General features: G+C 46.6%; 1 protein-coding gene across 5 annotated transcripts in view; it reads right to left on the reverse strand.

Annotated features, from left to right (window-relative positions):
* Window positions 1–8879, reverse strand: part of PKP4 (plakophilin 4) — a 693496-nt gene that overhangs the window by 427726 nt on the left and 256891 nt on the right. The gene's annotated exons all lie outside the window — the stretch shown is intronic.

Raw genomic sequence — 8879 nt, forward strand, 5'->3', positions numbered from 1 at the left:
AATATTATCCTCCATCACTCACTTTCTAAAGAAAGCAACAATCATGAAAAAAATACAACTGCTGCTAGAAGCTCCAGAAGCCTGTTTTTTCTAAACTTCACTTCCAGCTTGACAAACCAAACTAAAAATTCAATCATTGAATTACTGTAAAAGGCCAAGCTGGTGATGCCTCCAAGGAAAGAGAAATCAAATTAATTACTGTTGACTAAGTTAATGTTTTATCTCTGGCTCACTATTGTGCAGTGCTAGCTTTACAAAACATGCTTGAAGGATAACGTTTGAAAGAATTGTCTTGCTTCTCGCACAATTCCTCTGCTCAGCGTGGAAAGTTCTCAGAAACATATTTTGGATACCTATCCAATCAAGAGTGGACTTCAAACTTCTCCTAATGACGTACTTAGCAATGTTTTGCAAGGCTACCAAACAGTCAGTAAAATCTAGGTATACCTTTACAGGAATCAACTCTCTTCCAAGATATAGAACAGGACAGCTCCTGTTTAGGAAGGGGAAAAAAAACAACAAGCAGAAGGTGCCTTTTGTTTCAATGACCGTAAAGTTTGAAAATGTATCCTCTTCCTTCAATAAAACCTCAAACTGGCAATTCTCAGAAAAATAAAAATGGTATACCCACTCATTCAAACCCATATACTTCCTCCTGGGATATTTTCTTATGCTATTATAGGCATAGGGCTTCAAACTGGGGGCCTTATTTGATCTAGGGGGTCCACTCTCTGGCCAAGGGAAGCATCAGTGCTTTTATTTAAGTGTGAAAAAAATAAGCAGAAGTAAGCAAATTTGTAATTAGCCGTCACTAACATCTTTTGTCATTTATATTCTGGCTGGGAGCAGGTGTCAAAGGGGTAGGGACTCCATATATCCCCCAAACCACAACCCCCCACCTTTCAGATAATTACACTGTATTTGTATTTTTTTCTTGTAAAGCGCTACTGTCACCCAACGAGTATCCTGGCGCTAGACTGAGATGGTAAAGAGACTTTTAACCAGCCAAGTAACCACAGACAAACCAAGAAAATTACTGAGGTCGGCCGGAGCAGCAGAATTAGGAGATCAGGAAATCAAGGGCTTCTCCCTAGGGAAAAGCCAAGTTTTCAGGCTATGCCTAAAATCCATCAGAAGGTTAGTCTGCCTAATATTCAGAGGAAGATCATTCCAGCACCGTGATGCCACTGTACTAAAGGCCCTGCCCCCCATCCTGGCCCTCTTAACCCTGCCAGTGGTTAGCAGAGAAGCATTTGAAGAGCGTAGAGTCCTTTGAGGCTTATACCAGGACAATTTCTCCTGCAGGGGGGTTGGGCCGGGACCGTGTGCCGCTCTATAGACAATGCATAGGGCTTTAAACCTAACCCTTTCCCTTATAGGAAGCCAATGGAGCTCTTGTAACGCCAGCGTGGTTTAAAATCCGCGTTTCTTATTCAGCGCCAATTTGGCTGCCATAGACTGGATCCTCTGCAAGCTCTGGAAGATGTACAGAGGAGCTCCTAGGTACAGAGAGTTGCAGTAGTCCAGCCTACTCAGGATGATACTGCGTACCACCAGAGGTCTTTTCTCCGCTGGCAGAAGAGGTAGAATCTGTCGTAGGGCTTTCATGAGAGCAAAGCAAACCCCCACTGTTTTTTTAACTTGAGAGGCCATTTGAAGATTATCGTAAAACATAACCCCCAGATTCCGCACTGTTGTCACAGGGACAATGGGTTCCGCCTCTGGGGCCAGTCTGAGGTCAAAAGGCATATCACGTACTCCTGCTGAGGAACAGTAGATCACCTCTGTCTTTCCTCCATTGAACTGCAGGGAGTTGGCCCTAAGCCAGTCCGATGTCTGGCGCATACATCTCTGGAAGTCATCCATAGTCAGAGCACCCTTCCCCTCCAATGAGAACACCAATTGGGTGTCGTCTGCATAGTTGACCAAGTCGACCCCATGCGACTTGATTATAGAGATTAGTGGCTGCAGGTAAATATTAAAGAGGATGGGGCTAATGGCCGACCCCTGAGGGACCCCATGCTCCACCAAGGTCCTGCTGGAGGTGAAAGGGGACAAGGTGACCACCTGTTGTCTCCCTGTGAGATAGGATTGCATCCACCTCATGCACGTCCCTTAACTCCCAGAAGCTCCAGTCTATTCAACAGAATTCGATGGTTAACCGTGTCGAAAGCGGCAGACATATCTAAGAGGACCAGTACAGATGAAAGGCCTCTGTCAGCCCGCATCCGCAGATTGTCTAGCACGGTGACCAGAGCTGTCTCCGTTCCATGACCTGGCCGGAAGCCAAACTGGCTCTTATCCAGGAGATGGAACTCTTCAAGATACCCTGAGAGAGACCTACTCACTACCTTTTCAAGGATTTTTATAGGAAAAGGCAGCAAGGAGATAGGTCTAAAACTAGTGGGATCTCCTGGGTCTAGAGATGGCTTCTTTAGTAAGGGAGTAACCACTGCCAGCTTCCATGCTTCTGGCACCACCCCTTCCTCCAACGATTGGCAACATATCTGCCACATCCGGGGCAGCAGTGCCTGTGCATGCTCTTTCCAGATCTTGTTAGGTAAGGGGTAATACATTTACACTTTAGTAAGGCCTGGCTGACCAAAAGATTAAGTTACTTACCTTCGGTAATGCTTTTTCTGGTGGATACAGTATCTGCCTGTGGATTCCTCACATTATGACTCTCGCTACTGAGTCTGCTGTGACCAGCCCACTTTGTATCACTTGGCGTGCTGCCGCCTGGGCATCAGTCAAAACTTCATTGAAGCCGGCTCTATCCTCCTCAGAAAGCTTAGGCGCCAATTTCTTCGCCGAGTCCATGAGCGCATGGATATAGAGTCCCAACAGGCAAGTTGCATTCGTCGAGTTAAGGGCCATGCTGGCCGACGAAAAGACCTTCTTGGCCGGCTGGTCTAACTTTTTAGCTTCTCTGTCCCCTGGAACCTGAGGGAAAGCACCCTTGGATTTACCCGAGCAAGCCGCCTGAACCACCAGGCTCTCGGGCTATGGGTGTGACGTTAAAAACTCAGGATCCCCTGGAGCCTCTCTATACCTTCTTGCGACCGTCTTAGAGACTGCGGGAGCAGAAAAAGGCTTGCGCCATACCTCCAGAACAGGGTCAATAATAGCCTCATTAAAGGGCAACAAAGGCTCCGAAACTGTAGTGGGCGAATGCAGCACCTCAGTCAGAATATTTGATCTGAACTCCGTAGTTGGCAACTGAAGATCTAGCAGCTCCGCAGCCTTCCTGATAACCGCATGATACGGAGCCACATCTTTTGAGGGTTCATCTGAAGGTGGAGTGATTTCCCACTCAGGAGACAAATCCAGTCCACTAGCCTCCTTAAGCTCCTCATACACCTCATCAGACTCAACCAGCTCTCCCTCTTCAGCTTCCTCCAAAAGGTACCTCCTTTCATCCACCACTCTCTGTGCACAAGCGGCATCGGCGGCGCAGTGTTCGAATCCGGCGGCGCCGGCACCGGCGTCGAGCATGGATCCGCAGGAGCAGCCGGCGTCGAATGAAGTGCTGGCGCTGGTGAAGATGGAAGCAGCGTCGACGTCCTCGGCGCCGGTAGATGCCAAGACGGCGTCGCTCGAAAAAACGGCATGAAAGGGGCCTGCGGATAGACCTGCGGCACCCCCAAATTAAACGCCATTGGACCCATCGGACCCGCAGGTGCACCAGTGGTGTACATGGCTCTCACCAACACCCCATACATCGCATTCAGATAATGCGAAGGGTCCTGACCTGGCCCAGGGAATGCCCTGGTCAGGCATCACCGGATTCGGGCCAACCGGCGCCGACGGTGGAACAAGCGGCGTCGCAGGCTCACCCAGGACGTGAAGATCCTCAAACGGGGCGGAGCCAGAGACGGAGCCAGAGACGGAGCCGGCGTCTGGGATGGCATCGGAACCGGAGATGTAGCCGGAGCCGGCGAAGTCACTGGAGAAGAAGGACCAGGAGAATCCGGGACCGGTGAAGGAGACTCGGATTCCTTTCGGCATCGAGCCGGCGACCTCGACTTCAGAGCCGAACTCTTATCAGAATGATGATGAGAAGAATGCCTCCTCTTCTTCTTATGCTTCTTGGTTCGCGAAGCATGCCCCGAAGTCGACTTTGACGCCGACCTCGATCTTGACTTCCTTCTTCCTCTCTTTTCTTTTTTCATCTTAGCGATGAAGAGCTTCGCCTCCCTTTCTTTTAGAGCTTTGGAGCTCATCTTGCGACAGCAAGAGCAACCATCCACATCGTGGTCGGAAGAGAGACACCAAACACAGTCGTCATGTGGATCTGTGATCGACATGTGTTTGCCACATTCCCGACAGGGCTTGAAACCAGACTTCTTCGTCGACATCTTCTTCGAAGAGAAACAGGGAAAACCCAGAAGAAAAACAAAGTAACAGTAAAGCTACCAACAGCAATTCCCGAAATCCGTTGTCGTCGCCCGCGCGGAAAAAGGGAACTGACGTCATCACGCCGACGTTGTTGTGTAAACTGCTGCACCAGTTGGTTACTAGCTACGTGAAAGTCTATATTATTTATTGATTAGTTAACTGAGTATTTGTATGGGAGGGTGAATGTGTGTGTGGTTCGGTGGGGGGTGTGTGACTGCCCAAAGATGTGTGAATAGTTGATTCAGAAGGTATCTGAAGTTAAAACTACATGTTATAACAGTTGTTTGGGCGAGTGAATATCTTTATGGGTGTAGCAATGAGCTAATATATGTCTCAATGGTACATGTCCAACAAACTAGAAAAATAAAAGCCATTGTATGTGTCAGTTGTTGTATATAAGTAAGTATACATAAGACTCAGTGATTGTATGAGTGACTGTATGGATAACTGTATAGTTGTAATAGTGTTTTTATAACACACTAAGTATGAGTTATTATCTATATGAATAGATGAAGTGGTGTTTTTATAAGTGAATAGCTAAGTAAAAGTAAGTATGATCCATTGTTTGCATAAGCGAGTAGGATGACTTCATAAGTGATTAGGATGTGTGCTGGTGTGTAATGTTGATATAGGTGTACAAGTATATTTGATAGTGTTCTATTGATCATGGACAGCATGTATGAGTGAATCTATAGGTAAATGATTAGATGTGTGTATAGATCTAGGAATCACTGAGTGGGTGTTTATAAACTTGTATTGGTGTGTCAATGGTTTTAAATATGGCACTCTCTATTTTACAGTGAGTGATGAAAGGTTATACTAGTGTATGATGAAGTGTATCTGATTGTCACGTGGGTCATCAGTGATGTCATCAGTGACGTCCCTGACCATGTCATGAATGATGTAATATGTGACATCATCAGCAGTGGATTGCGGGCGCGCGAGATGTAGTTAGTACAACTAACTATATCGGAGGAATTTCAATGGTTTTGTACGCGTGAAATGTCCAGCTAACTATAACACCCCTAACACCTATTGTTTTTTCAGTGAATTTCTAAGGTTTTTTAAATGCCAATTCCTAACTATATCAGGCCTGAAACCTATGGTTTTTTCAGTGAATTTCAAAGGTTTTTTAAATGCTAATTCCTAACTCTATCAGGCCTGAAACCTATGGTTTTTTCAGTGAATTTCAAAGGTTTTGTAAATGACAATTTTTAATGTATTAATTGTTATACTGTTTTTTTTTTTATACTGATTTACTACATTGTTTAAACTGTTTATTTTTAGATATTTTATTTTTTTATTTACATTATACATTACAATACAAAATATACTTTATCAAAATAAATTACTTTAGTTTAAATACTTTGCAAGTAGGCAATAGACTTTTAACTACAGTAGTTACAGTTGTTGCAATGGGCAACACAATTTGAAATACAAAGCAACATTGAGCTCAATGTGAATTTCTAGTCAAATGCAATTAGTTACTTTATGGATTACTTTTCTAACCACAGGACTGGATGCTAGATTCAGTCCTTGGACATCTCCTGTAAACAGTTGAGTAAAAGCGTTTTGGTTACAGTAGTGATTTTTAAGGATTATTATTGTATTTTCAAAGTTGACACTTACATTTTATTTCATAGAATCACCAATGTTATCCTATGGCAGAAAATTCACTTAGCAGGTAAGTAGTGTTATTGTTACTTTTTCTTACTCAGTGGTGGATCCTGGATCCAGCACAGGTGAATTTTCTGTAAACAGTTGAAAGAATATGTTTAAGTCATACATTCGATTTTTTAGGAATATTTTAAGTTTGTGAAAATAGACACTTAGAAACTTTCCTACTTAAAAGCACACAATGGATTCCTTTGAACGGAAATACAAGTTACTGTTAATTATGCTTAGAATTACTTTCCAGGGCCAGTGCTGGGCTAAAGATGAAGCCCTGGGTTCTCTCCTGAGAACAGGTGAGTAAATCGGAATTCCTAGTTCGGCTGATTTTAGAGGAATATTTGTACGTTTCAAAAATGGACACTTAGAAACTTTTCTGCTAAAAACCACACAATGGATTCCTATGGAAGGAAATACAAGTTACTGGTAAGTACGCTTACAATTATTTTTCAGGGTCAGTGCTGGGCTAAAAGATGCAGCCCTGGGTTCTCTCCTGAGAACAGGTGAGTAAATCGGAATTCCTAGTTCGGCTGACTTTAGAGGAATATTTGTACATTGGTAAAGGAAGGGGGCGGGCCTGAGGTGACATGTGCAAACACGCCCTGTGGCGCGTTTTAAGTTGGGGAATTGATTCCGCTTCAATCCTGCGGTCTCCTGGGGCCCAACTAGCCCACCAGGTACCTCCAGTATGCGCAAGGGAGCTGCGTTGCAGAGAGGTGTTCAGAGGCCACGCCCCTTTTTACAACACTCTGCAACGCAGCTCCGTGGCGCTTACTGGAGGTACCTGGTGGGCTAGTTGGCCCCTAGGGGACCTCTTTTTTTTTTTGGCCCTGGGGACCCCATCCCCCAGGGCCTGCCCCCAATTTTTGTTTATTAGAAGAAAAAAAAAAAAATCGGGAAGGGGGCCGCGTGGCCCGAGGCCATAATTTGCCCAAGGGACCCGATCCCCCGGGGCATGGCCCTGTTTTTTTGGGGTTTTTTTTTAATTGGGGAGGGGGCCGCGTGGCCCCCCCTCCCAGGCCACTTATGGCCCAGGGGACCCCATCCCCCGGGGCCTGGCCTCTGTTGGAGGCTGTGGCGGGGTCCCCAATCCCCCCACGGTCCCAGCCGGCTCCCCGCGTCCTGCTGGAGCCGGCATTGCTTTTCCACATGGGGAGCAGCTAACATGCTGCTCCCCAGGTGGAAAGCAATCAGCTTTGCTTCATTGAAGCGAGAGCAGGTTTCCCTGCTCTCGCTTCAATGAAGCAAAACAGTTTGCAATGACAGGGCGGGAGCCGCGAGGCTCCCGCCCGGTCATTGCAAACTACAGTGTCCAGGGGTGGGCACCCCAGGACACTGCAGGAGCTGGCCCTGGGGGGGTGGCGGTCCCCAGGGCCTATTCAAGGCTCCAGTAGGATGGCCGCGTGGTCCCCCTCCTACACTGACAAGTTGCCCCGGGAGGTAGCGGTCCCCGGGGCTGGGAGGGCCTGAGAGCCCTCCATCCCAAATCATTTCAAGACCTGGGGGGTGGCAGTTGCCCGGGGCTGGAGGGGCTGCGAGCCCCCCCCACCCATTTTCAATAAGCCCCGGGGGTGGCAGTCCCCGGGGCTGTGGGGGGTCCGTGAGCCCCCCGCATATAGTATCTTTGAGCCCTGGGGGGTGGCGGTCCCCGGGGCAGTGTGGGGGGGATTGGGAACCCCCCACACTTTTTTAATTCTGCCCCCGGGATTTGGCCCCCCCGGGGCCAATTACTAAAGAAGCGCGTGAGCCCCGCGCTTCTTTTTATTTTTTTTTTATTTTTTTCGGCCGAAATTCGTGCTGGGTGCGCGAAACTCGCCGATTTATTTTTTAAAAAAAAGCTTTTTTTGGCCCTGGGGGTCCCCCTGAGCAGGCCTAGGGGGTCGGGGTGTTTCAACCCTGCCCCCTGGTCACGTTTTTCGCGTTTGTTTTATACGTTTCTTGTGCCTCGGTTCCACCGAGGCACAAGATGGCTGCCAACACTTCCTGATCTGGAGTGTGGACAGCCAATTAGAATACAGCTCGTGCACGGCAGGGTGCGTGCTGGGTGCGGGGATGGTGCGCGGATCCTCCGAGGCCATAGATATATCTATCTTTTAACTCTAATTTTCTCAGGAACTACTGAACGGATTTACACCATTTAAGCAAAAGGCACGAGTCTGAACTGAGGACTACCTCTTTGCCAAATTTGGTGTAATTCCGTTTAGCAGTTCGGACTGTAGCTGCGTCAACAGGTCCTATAGGAAAATGCATAGGGAAAACGCGTTTTGGGACCCCCCTTTTTTCTCGGCCCCCGCTTGACGAATCACCGTGAAATTTTCAGGATAGGAGCAGACCGGAGCTGGCCAAAAGTTTGGAACATTTCGAGAAGATTCGTCAATCGGCGCCAACGTTATTCCAAATAGAATGTTGCGGATTTCCTATGGAAAATAGGTCCTAATTATATCTACCTACTGGCGACCGCCAATAGGTAATATACACACACACTATATATATATATATACACACACATATATATATACACACACACACATATATATATACACACACACATATATATATACACACACACATATATATATACACACACACATATATATATACACACACACATATATATTCACTGAAAAAACCATAGGTTTCACACATGTTATAGTTAGCGGAAATTTTACTGATAAAAAACCAATGAAATTCCCCCGTTATAGTTAGTGCAGGCAACTATAACTCACGCGACCGCAATCCTCTGCTGATGCTAATACTGTATTTAGACACTTATTTGCCCATGTCTTCTTCCATAAATTTTTAGCTATACA

Source organism: Triturus cristatus, chromosome 3_1 (genome assembly GCF_964204655.1).
Source record: "Triturus cristatus chromosome 3_1, aTriCri1.1, whole genome shotgun sequence".
NCBI classification, from domain to species: Eukaryota; Metazoa; Chordata; class Amphibia; order Caudata; family Salamandridae; genus Triturus; species Triturus cristatus.